The 12,072-nt window shown below is 51.2% G+C and overlaps 1 pseudogene; it reads right to left on the bottom strand.

Moving 5' to 3' along the window:
* Positions 1-287: 287 nt before the first annotated feature.
* The window catches only part of LOC115313537, a 62,702-nt pseudogene continuing 50,917 nt past the window's right edge, over positions 288-12,072 (bottom strand).

Raw genomic sequence — 12,072 nt, 5'->3', positions numbered from 1 at the left:
CGTCCACCCGTGCATCCCGAAAGTACTTTGGATAATCATCCCTACCGAGTTGCATGAGGTCAGTGTCTCGTGAGTGTTCGGCTTCACAGCTGGAGCGGGTGAGTTGCCAATCGTGTGGACTTTTCTCGTCATACAAGTTTGGCAATGACCTCATTTAGGTCCCGCATTCGGATCCGACCGTCCTAAAGCCACTCTAGATCTGTTCGTCTATCCGTGCATCCCGAAAGTACTTTGGATAATCATCCCTACCGAGTTGCATGAGGTCAGTGTCTCGTGAGTGTTCAGCTTCACACCTGGAGCGGGAGAGTTGCCAATTGTGTGGACTTTTCTCGTCATACAAGTTTGGCAATGACCTCATTTAGGTCCCGCATTCGGATCCGACCGTCCTAAAGCCACTCTAGATCTGTTCGTCCATCCGTGCATCCCGAAAGTACTTTGGATAATCATCCCTACCGAGTTGCATGAGGTCAGTGTCTCGTGGGTGTTCGACTTCACAGCTGGAGCGGGTGAGTTGCCAATCGTGTGGACTTTTCTCGTCATACAAGTGTGGCAATGACCTCATTTAGATCCCGCATTCGGATCCGACCGTCCTAAAGCCCTCTAGATCTGTTCGTCCACCCGTGCATCCCGAAAGTACTTTGGATAATCATCCCTACCGAGTTGCATGAGGTCAGTGTCTCGTGAGTGTTCGGCTTCACAGCTGGAGCGGGTGAGTTGCCAATCGTGTGGACTTTTCTCGTCATACAAGTGTGGCAATGACCTCATTTAGATCCCGCATTCGGATCCGACCGTCCTAAAGCCACTCTAGATCTGTTCGTCCACCCGTGCATCCCGAAAGTACTTTGGATAATCATCCCTACCGAGTTGCATGAGGTCAGTGTCTCGTGAGTGTTCGGCTTCACAGCTGGAGCGGGTGAGTTGCCAATCGTGTGGACTTTTCTCGTCATACAAGTGTGGCAATGACCTCATTTAGATCCCGCATTCGGATCCGACCGTCCTAAAGCCACTCTAGATCTGTTCGTCCACCCGTGCATCCCGAAAGTACTTTGGATAATCATCCCTACCGAGTTGCATGAGGTCAGTGTCTCGTGGGTGTTCGACTTCACAGCTGGAGCGGGTGAGTTGCCAATCGTGTGGACTTTTCTCGTCATACAAGTGTGGCAATGACCTCATTTAGATCCCGCATTCGGATCCGACCGTCCTAAAGCCACTCTAGATCTGTTCGTCTACCCGTGCATCCCGAAAGTACTTTGGATAATCATCCCTACCGAGTTGCATGAGGTCAGTGTCTCGTGAGTGTTCGGCTTCACAGCTGGAGCGGGTGAGTTGCCAATCGTGTGGACTTTTCTCGTCATACAAGTGTGGCAATGACCTCATTTAGATCCCGCATTCGGATCCGACCGTCCTAAAGCCACTCTAGATCTGTTCGTCCACCCGTGCATCCCGAAAGTACTTTGGATAATCGTCCCTACTGAGTTGCATGAGGGCAGTGTCACGTGAGTGTTCGGCTTCACAGCTGCAGCGGGTGAGTTGCCAATCGGGTGGACTTTTCTCGTCATACAAGTGTGGCAATGACCTCATTTAGATCCCGCATTCGGATCCGACCGTCCTAAAGCCACTCTAGATCTGTTCGTCCACCCGTGCATCCCGAAAGTACTTTGGATAATCATCCCTACCGAGTTGCATGAGGTCAGTGTCTCGTGAGTGTTCAGCTTCACAGCTGGAGCGGGAGAGTTGCCAATTGTGTGGACTTTTCTCGTCATACAAGTGTGGCAATGACCTCATTTAGATCCCGCATTCGGATCCGACCGTCCTAAAGCCACTCTAGATCTGTTCGTCCACCCGTGCATCCCGAAAGTACTTTGGATAATCATCCCTACCGAGTTGCATGAGGTCAGTGTCTCGTGGGTGTTCGACTTCACAGCTGGAGCGGGTGAGTTGCCAATCGTGTGGACTTTTCTCGTCATACAAGTGTGGCAATGACCTCATTTAGATCCCGCATTCGGATCCGACCGTCCTAAAGCCACTCTAGATCTGTTCGTCCACCCGTGCATCCCGAAAGTACTTTGGATAATCATCCCTACCGAGTTGCATGAGGTCAGTGTCTCGTGGGTGTTCGACTTCACAGCTGGAGCGGGTGAGTTGCCAATCGTGTCGACTTTTCTCGTCATACAAGTGTGGCAATGACCTCATTTAGATCCCGCATTCGGATCCGACCGTCCTAAAGCCACTCTAGATCTGTTCGTCTACCCGTGCATCCCGAAAGTACTTTGGATAATCATCCCTACCGAGTTGCATGAGGTCAGTGTCTCGTGAGTGTTCGGCTTCACAGCTGGAGCGGGTGAGTTGCCAATCGTGTGGACTTTTCTCGTCATACAAGTGTGGCAATGACCTCATTTAGATCCCGCATTCGGATCCGACCGTCCTAAAGCCACTCTAGATCTGTTCGTCCACCCGTGCATCCCGAAAGTACTTTGGATAATCGTCCCTACTGAGTTGCATGAGGGCAGTGTCACGTGAGTGTTCGGCTTCACAGCTGCAGCGGGTGAGTTGCCAATCGGGTGGACTTTTCTCGTCATACAAGTGTGGCAATGACCTCATTTAGATCCCGCATTCGGATCCGACCGTCCTAAAGCCACTCTAGATCTGTTCGTCCACCCGTGCATCCCGAAAGTACTTTGGATAATCATCCCTACCGAGTTGCATGAGGTCAGTGTCTCGTGAGTGTTCAGCTTCACAGCTGGAGCGGGAGAGTTGCCAATTGTGTGGACTTTTCTCGTCATACAAGTGTGGCAATGACCTCATTTAGATCCCGCATTTGGATCCGACCGTCCTAAAGCCACTCTAGATCTGTTCGTCCACCCGTGCATCCCGAAAGTACTTTGGATAATCATCCCTACCGAGTTGCATGAGGTCAGTGTCTCGTGGGTGTTCGACTTCACAGCTGGAGCGGGTGAGTTGCCAATCGTGTGGACTTTTCTCGTCATACAAGTGTGGCAATGACCTCATTTAGGTCCCGCATTCGGATCCGACCGTCCTAAAGCCACTCTAGATCTGTTCGTCCATCCGTGCATCCCGAAAGTACTTTGGATAATCATCCCTACCGAGTTGCATGAGGTCAGTGTCTCGTGGGTGTTCGACTTCACAGCTGGAGCGGGTGAGTTGCCAATCGTGTGGACTTTTCTCGTCATACAAGTGTGGCAATGACCTCATTCAGATCCCGCATTCGGATCCGACCGTCCTAAAGCCACCCTAGATCTGTTCTTCTACCCGTGCATCCCGAAAGTACTTTGGATAATCATCCCTACCGAGTTGCATGAGGTCAGTGTCTCGTGAGTGTTCGGCTTCACAGCTGGAGCGGGTGAGTTGCCAATCGTGTGGACTTTTCTCGTCATACAAGTGTGGCAATGACCACATTTAGATCCCGCATTCGGATCCGACCGTCCTAAAGCCACTCTAGATCTGTTCGTCCACCCGTGCATCCCGAAAGTACTTTGGATAATCATCCCTACCGAGTTGCATGAGGTTAGTGTCTCCTGAGTGTTCGGCTTCACAGCTGGAGCGGGTGAGTTGCCAATCGTGTGGACTTTTCTCGTCATACAAGTGTGGCAATGACCTCATTTAGATCCCGCATTCGGATCCGACCGTCCTAAAGCCACTCTAGATCTGTTCGTCCACCCGTGCATCCCGAAAGTACTTTGGATAATCGTCCCTACTGAGTTGCATGAGGTCAGTGTCACGTGAGTGTTCGGCTTCACAGCTGCAGCGGGTGAGTTGCCAATCGGGTGGACTTTTCTCGTCATACAAGTGTGGCAATGACCTCATTTAGATCCCGCATTCGGATCCGACCGTCCTAAAGCCACTCTAGATCTGTTCGTCCACCCGTGCATCCCGAAAGTACTTTGGATAATCATCCCTACCGAGTTGCATGAGGTCAGTGTCTCGTGAGTGTTCGGCTTCACAGCTGGAGCGGGTGAGTTGCCAATCGTGTGGACTTTTCTCGTCATACAAGTGTGGCAATAACCTCATTTAGATCCCGCATTCGGATCCGACCGTCCTAAAGCCACTCTAGATCTGTTCGTCCACCCGTGCATCCCGAAAGTACTTTGGATAATCATCCCTACCGAGTTGCATGAGGTCAGTGTCTCGTGAGTGTTCAGCTTCACAGCTGGAGCGGGTGAGTTGCCAATTGTGTGGACTTTTCTCGTCATACAAGTGTGGCAATGACCTCATTTAGATCCCGCATTCGGATCCGACCGTCCTAAAGCCACTCTAGATCTGTTCGTCTACCCGTGCATCCCGAAAGTACTTTGGATAATCATCCCTACCGAGTTGCATGAGGTCAGTGTCTCGTGAGTGTTCGGCTTCACAGCTGGAGCGGGTGAGTTGCCAATCGTGTGGACTTTTCTCGTCATACAAGTGTGGCAATGACCACATTTAGATCCCGCATTCGGATCCGACCGTCCTAAAGCCACTCTAGATCTGTTCGTCCACCCGTGCATTCCGAAAGTACTTTGGATAATCATACCTACCGAGTTGCATGAGGTCAGTGTCTCGTGAGTGTTCGGCTTCACAGCTGAAGCGGGTGAGTTGCCAATCGTGTGGACTTTTCTCGTCATACAAGTGTGGCAATGACCACATTTAGATCCCGCATTCGGATCCGACCGTCCTAAAGCCACTCTAGATCTGTTCGTCTACCCGTGCATCCCGAAAGTACTTTGGATAATCATCCCTACCGATTTGCATGAGGTCAGTGTCTCGTGAGTGTTCGGCTTCACAGATGGAGCGGGTGAGTTGCCAATCGTGTGGACTTTTCTCGTCATACAAGTGTGGCAATGACCACATTTAGATCCCGCATTCGGATCCGACCGTCCTAAAGCCACTCTAGATCTGTTCGTCTACCCGTGCATCCCGAAAGTACTTTGGATAATCATCCCTACCGAGTTGCATGAGGTCAGTGTCTCGTGAGTGTTCGGCTTCACAGCTGGAGCGGGTGAGTTGCCAATCGTGTGGACTTTTCTCGTCATACAAGTGTGGCAATGACCTCATTTAGATCCCGCATTCGGATCCGACCGTCCTAAAGCCACTCTAGATCTGTTCGTCCACCCGTGCATCCCGAAAGTACTTTGGATAATCATCCCTACCGAGTTGCATGAGGTCAGTGTCTCGTGAGTGTTCAGCTTCACAGCTGGAGCGGGAGAGTTGCCAATCGTGTGGACTTTTCTCGTCATACAAGTGTGGCAATGACCTCATTTAGATCCCGCATTCGGATCCGACCGTCCTAAAGCCACTCTAGATCTGTTCGTCCACCCGTGCATCCCGAAAGTACTTTGGATAATCATCCCTACCGAGTTGCATGAGGTCAGTGTCTCGTGAGTGTTCGGCTTCACAGCTGGAGCGGGTGAGTGGCCAATCGTGTGGACTTTTCTCGTCATACAAGTGTGGCAATGACCTCATTTAGATCCCGCATTCGGATCCGACCGTCCTAAAGCCACTCTAGATCTGTTCGTCCACCCGTGCATTCCGAAAGTACTTTGGATAATCATCCCTACCGAGTTGCATGAGGTCAGTGTCTCGTGAGTGTTCGGCTTCACAGCTGGAGCGGGTGAGTTGCCAATCGTGTGGACTTTTCTCGTCATACAAGTGTGGCAATGACCTCATTTAGATCCCGCATTCGGATCCGACCGTCCTAAAGCCACTCTAGATCTGTTCGTCCACCCGTGCATCCCGAAAGTACTTTGGATAATCATCCCTACCGAGTTGCATGAGGTCAGTGTCTCGTGAGTGTTCGGCTTCACAGCTGGAGCGGGTGAGTTGCCAATCGTGTGGACTTTTCTCGTCATACAAGTTTGGCAATGACCTCATTTAGGTCCCGCATTCGGGTCCGACCGTCCTAAAGCCACTCTAGATCTGTTCGTCCATCCGTGCATCCCGAAAGTACTTTGGATAATCGTCCCTACTGAGTTGCATGAGGTCAGTGTCACGTGAGTGTTCGGCTTCACAGCTGCAGCGGGTGAGTTGCCAATCGGGTGGACTTTTCTCGTCATACAAGTGTGGCAATGACCACATTTAGATCCCGCATTCGGATCCGACCGTCCTAAAGCCACTCTAGATCTGTTCGTCCACCCGTGCATCCCGAAAGTACTTTGGATAATCATCCCTACCGAGTTGCATGAGGTCAGTGTCTCGTGAGTGTTCGGCTTCACAGCAGGAGCGGGTGAGTTGCCAATCGTGTGGACTTTTCTCGTCATACAAGTGTGGCAATGACCTCATTTAGATCCCGCATTCGGATCCGACCGTCCTAAAGCCACTCTAGATCTGCTCGTCCACCCGTGCATCCCGAAAGTACTTTGGATAATCGTCCCTACTGAGTTGCATGAGGTCAGTGTCACGTGAGTGTTCGGCTTCACAGCTGCAGCGGGTGAGTTGCCAATCGGGTGGACTTTTCTCGTCATACAAGTGTGGCAATGACCTCATTTAGATCCCGCATTCGGATCCGACCGTCCTAAAGCCACTCTAGATCTGTTCGTCCACCCGTGCATCCCGAAAGTACTTTGGATAATCATCCCTACCGAGTTGCATGAGGTCAGTGTCTCGTGAGTGTTCGGCTTCACAGCTGGAGCGGGTGAGTTGCCAATCGTGTGGACTTTTCTCGTCATACAAGTGTGGCAATAACCTCATTTAGATCCCGCATTCGGATCCGACCGTCCTAAAGCCACTCTAGATCCGTTCGTCCACCCGTGCATCCCGAAAGTACTTTGGATAATCATCCCTACCGAGTTGCATGAGGTCAGTGTCTCGTGAGTGTTCAGCTTCACAGCTGGAGCGGGTGAGTTGCCAATTGTGTGGACTTTTCTCGTCATACAAGTGTGGCAATGACCTCATTTAGATCCCGCATTCGGATCCGACCGTCCTAAAGCCACTCTAGATCTGTTCGTCCACCCGTGCATCCCGAAAGTACTTTGGATAATCATCCCTACCGAGTTGCATGAGGTCAGTGTCTCGTGAGTGTTCGGCTTCACAGCTGGAGCGGGTGAGTTGCCAATCGTGTGGACTTTTCTCGTCATACAAGTGTGGCAATGACCTCATTTAGATCCCGCATTCGGATCCGACCGTCCTAAAGCCACTCTAGATCTGTTCGTCCACCCGTGCATCCCGAAAGTACTTTGGATAATCATCCCTACCGAGTTGCATGAGGTCAGTGTCCCGTGAGTGTTCGGCTTCACAGCTGGAGCGGGTGAGTTGCCAATCGTGTGGACTTTTCTCGTCATACAAGTGTGGCAATGACCTCATTTAGATCCCGCATTCGGATCCGACCGTCCTAAAGCCACTCTAGATCTGTTCGTCCACCCGTGCATCCCGAAAGTACTTTGGATAATCATCCCTACCGAGTTGCATGAGGTCAGTGTCCCGTGAGTGTTCGGCTTCACAGCTGGAGCGGGTGAGTTGCCAATCGTGTGGACTTTTCTAGTCATACAAGTGTGGCAATGACCTCATTCAGATCCCGCATTCGGATCCGACCGTCCTAAAGCCACTCTAGATCTGTTCGTCCACCCGTGCATCCCGAAAGTACTTTGGATAATCATCCCTACCGAGTTGCATGAGGTCAGTGTCTCGTGAGTGTTCAGCTTCACAGCTGGAGCGGGTGAGTTGCCAATCGGGTGGACTTTTCTCGTCATACAAGTGTGGCAATGACCTCATTTAGATCCCGCATTCGGATCCGACCCTCCTAAAGCCACTCTAGATCTGTTCGTCTACCCGTGCATCCCGAAAGTACTTTGGATAATCATCCCTACCGAGTTGCATGAGGTCAGTGTCTCGTGAGTGTTCGGCTTCACAGCTGGAGCGGGTGAGTTGCCAATCGTGTGGACTTTTCTCGACATACAAGTGTGGCAATGACCACATTTAGATCCCGCATTCGGATCCGACCGTCCTAAAGCCACTCTAGATCTGTTCGTCTACCCGTGCATCCCGAAAGTACTTTGGATAATCATCCCTACCGAGTTGCATGAGGTCAGTGTCTCGTGAGTGTTCGGCTTCACAGCTGGAGCGGGTGAGTTGCCAATCGTGTGGACTTTTCTCGACATACAAGTGTGGCAATGACCACATTTAGATCCCGCATTCGGATCCGACCGTCCTAAAGCCACTCTAGATCTGTTCGTCCACCCGTGCATCCCGAAAGTACTTTGGATAATCATCCCTACCGAGTTGCATGAGGTCAGTGTCTCGTGAGTGTTCGGCTTCACAGCTGGAGCGGGTGAGTTGCCAATCGTGTGGACTTTTCTCGTCATACAAGTGTGGCAATGACCTCATTTAGATCCCGCATTCGGATCCGACCGTCCTAAAGCCACTCTAGATCTGTTCGTCCACCCGTGCATCCCGAAAGTACTTTGGATAATCATCCCTACCGAGTTGCATGAGGTCAGTGTCTCGTGAGTGTTCAGCTTCACAGCTGGAGCGGGAGAGTTGCCAATTGTGTGGACTTTTCTCGTCATACAAGTGTGGCAATGACCTCATTTAGATCCCGCATTCGGATCCGACCGTCCTAAAGCCACTCTAGATCTGTTCGTCCACCCGTGCATCCCGAAAGTACTTTGGATAATCATCCCTACCGAGTTGCATGAGGTCAGTGTCTCGTGAGTGTTCGGCTTCACAGCTGGAGCGGGTGAGTTGCCAATCGTGTGGACTTTTCTCGTCATACAAGTTTGGCAATGACCTCATTTAGGTCCCGCATTCGGATCCGACCGTCCTAAAGCCACTCTAGATCTGTTCGTCCATCCGTGCATCCCGAAAGTACTTTGGATAATCGTCCCTACTGAGTTGCATGACGTCAGTGTCACGTGAGTGTTCGGCTTCACAGCTGCAGCGGGTGAGTTGCCAATGGGGTGGACTTTTCTCGTCATACAAGTGTGGCAATGACCACATTTAGATCCCGCATTCGGATCCGACCGTCCTAAAGCCACTCTAGATCTGTTCGTCCACCCGTGCATCCCGAAAGTACTTTGGATAATCATCCCTACCGAGTTGCATGAGGTCAGTGTCTCGTGAGTGTTCGGCTTCACAGCAGGAGCGGGTGAGTTGCCAATCGTGTGGACTTTTCTCGTCATACAAGTGTGGCAATGACCTCATTTAGATCCCGCATTCGGATCCGACCGTCCTAAAGCCACTCTAGATCTGTTCGTCCACCCGTGCATCCCGAAAGTACTTTGGATAATCGTCCCTACTGAGTTGCATGAGGTCAGTGTCACGTGAGTGTTCGGCTTCACAGCTGCAGCGGGTGAGTTGCCAATCGGGTGGACTTTTCTCGTCATACAAGTGTGGCAATGACCTCATTTAGATCCCGCATTCGGATCCGACCGTCCTAAAGCCACTCTAGATCTGTTCGTCCACCCGTGCATCCCGAAAGTACTTTGGATAATCATCCCTACCGAGTTGCATGAGGTCAGTGTCTCGTGAGTGTTCGGCTTCACAGCTGGAGCGGGTGAGTTGCCAATCGTGTGGACTTTTCTCGTCATACAAGTGTGGCAATAACCTCATTTAGATCCCGCATTCGGATCCGACCGTCCTAAAGCCACTCTAGATCCGTTCGTCCACCCGTGCATCCCGAAAGTACTTTGGATAATCATCCCTACCGAGTTGCATGAGGTCAGTGTCTCGTGAGTGTTCAGCTTCACAGCTGGAGCGGGTGAGTTGCCAATTGTGTGGACATTTGTCGTCATACAAGTGTGGCAATGACCTCATTTAGATCCCGCATTCGGATCCGACCGTCCTAAAGCCACTCTAGATCTGTTCGTCCACCCGTGCATCCCGAAAGTACTTTGGATAATCATCCCTACCGAGTTGCATGAGGTCAGTGTCTCGTGAGTGTTCGGCTTCACAGCTGGAGCGGGTGAGTTGCCAATCGTGTGGACTTTTCTCGTCATACAAGTTTGGCAATGACCTCATTTAGGTCCCGCATTCGGATCCGACCGTCCTAAAGCCACTCTAGATCTGTTCGTCCATCCGTGCATCCCGAAAGTACTTTGGATAATCATCCCTACCGAGTTGCATGAGGTCAGTGTCTCGTGGGTGTTCGACTTCACAGCTGGAGCGGGTGAGTTGCCAATCCGGTGGACTTTTCTCGTCATACAAGTGTGGCAATGACCTCATTTAGATCCCGCATTCGGATCCGACCGTCCTAAAGCCACTCTAGATCTGTTCGTCTACCCGTGCATCCCGAAAGTACTTTGGATAATCATCCCTACCGAGTTGCATGAGGTCAGTGTCTCGTGAGTGTTCGGCTTCACAGCTGGAGCGGGTGAGTTGCCAATCGTGTGGACTTTTCTCGACATACAAGTGTGGCAATGACCACATTTAGATCCCGCATTCGGATCCGACCGTCCTAAAGCCACTCTAGATCTGTTCGTCCACCCGTGCATCCCGAAAGTACTTTGGATAATCATCCCTACCGAGTTGCATGAGGTCAGTGTCTCGTGAGTTTTCGGCTTCACAGCTGGAGCGGGTGAGTTGCCAATCGTGTGGACTTTTCTCGTCATACAAGTGTGGCAATGACCTCATTTAGATCCCGTATTCGGATCCGACCGTCCTAAAGCCACTCTAGATCTGTTCGTCTACCCGTGCATCCCGAAAGTACTTTGGATAATCATCCCTACCGAGTTGCATGAGGTCATTGTCTCGTGAGTGTTCGGCTTCACAGCTGGAGCGGGTGAGTTGCCAATCGTGTGGACTTTTCTCGTCATACAAGTGTGGATATGACCACATTTAGATCCCGCATTCGGATCCGACCGTCCTAAAGCCACTCTAGATCTGTTCGTCCACCCGTGCATCCCGAAAGTACTTTGGATAATCATCCCTACTGAGTTGCATGAGGTCAGTGTCACGTGAGTGTTCGGCTTCACAGCTGCAGCGGGTGAGTTGCCAATCGGGTGGACTTTTCTCGTCATACAAGTGTGGCACTGACCTCATTTAGATCCCGCATTCGGATCCGACCGTCCTAAAGCCACTCTAGATCTGTTCGTCCACCCGTGCATCCCGAAAATACTTTGGATAATCATCCCTACCGAGTTGCATGAGGTCAGTGTCTCGTGAGTGTTCGGCTTCACAGCTGGAGCGGGTGAGTTGCCAATCGTGTGGACTTTTCTCGTCCTACAAGTGTGGCAATGACCTCATTTAGATCCCGCATTCGGATCCTACCGTCCTAAAGCCACTCTAGATCTGTTCGTCCATCCTTGCATCCCGAAAGTACTTTGGATAATCATCCCTACCGAGTTGCATGAGGTCAGTGTCTCGTGAGTGTTCGGCTTCACAGCTGGAGCAGGCGAGTTGCCAATCGTGTGGACTTTTCTCGTCATACAAGTGTGGCAATGACCTCATTTAGATCCCGCATTCGGATCCGACCGTCCTAAAGCCACTCTAGATCTGTTCGTCCACCCGTGCATCCCGAAAGTACTTTGGATAATCATCCCTACGGAGTTGCATGAGGTCAGTGTCTCGTGAGTGTTCAGCTTCACAGCTGGAGCGGGAGAGTTGCCAATTGTGTGGACCTTTCTCGTCATACAAGTGTGGCAATGACCTCATTTAGATCCCGCATTCGGATCCGACCGTCCTAAAGCCACTCTAGATCTGTTCGTCCACCCGTGCATCCCGAAAGTACTTTGGATAATCATCCCTACCGAGTTGCATGAGGTCAGTGTCTCGTGGGTGTTCGACTTCACAGCTGGAGCGGGTGAGTTGCCAATCGTGTGGACTTTTCTCGTCATACAAGTGTGGCAATGACCTCATTTAGATCCCGCATTCGGATCCGACCGTCCTAAAGCCACACTAGATCTGTTCGTCCATCCGTGCATCCCGAAAGTACTTTGGATAATCATCCCTACCGAGTTGCATGAGGTCAGTGTCTCGTGAGTGTTCGGCTTCACAGTTGGAGCAGGCGAGTTGCCAATCGTGTGGACTTTTCTCGTCATACAAAGTGGCAATGACCTCATTTAGATCCCGCATTCGGATCCGACCGTCCTAAAGCCACTCTAGATCTGTTCGTCCACCCGTGCATCCCGAAAGTACTTTGGATAATCA

This window comes from Ixodes scapularis, unplaced genomic scaffold (assembly GCF_016920785.2).
Source record: "Ixodes scapularis isolate PalLabHiFi unplaced genomic scaffold, ASM1692078v2 PGA_scaffold3__209_contigs__length_174095766, whole genome shotgun sequence".
NCBI lineage: Eukaryota > Metazoa > Arthropoda > Arachnida > Ixodida > Ixodidae > Ixodes > Ixodes scapularis.
This window is presented reverse-complemented; position numbering and strand designations above follow the sequence as displayed.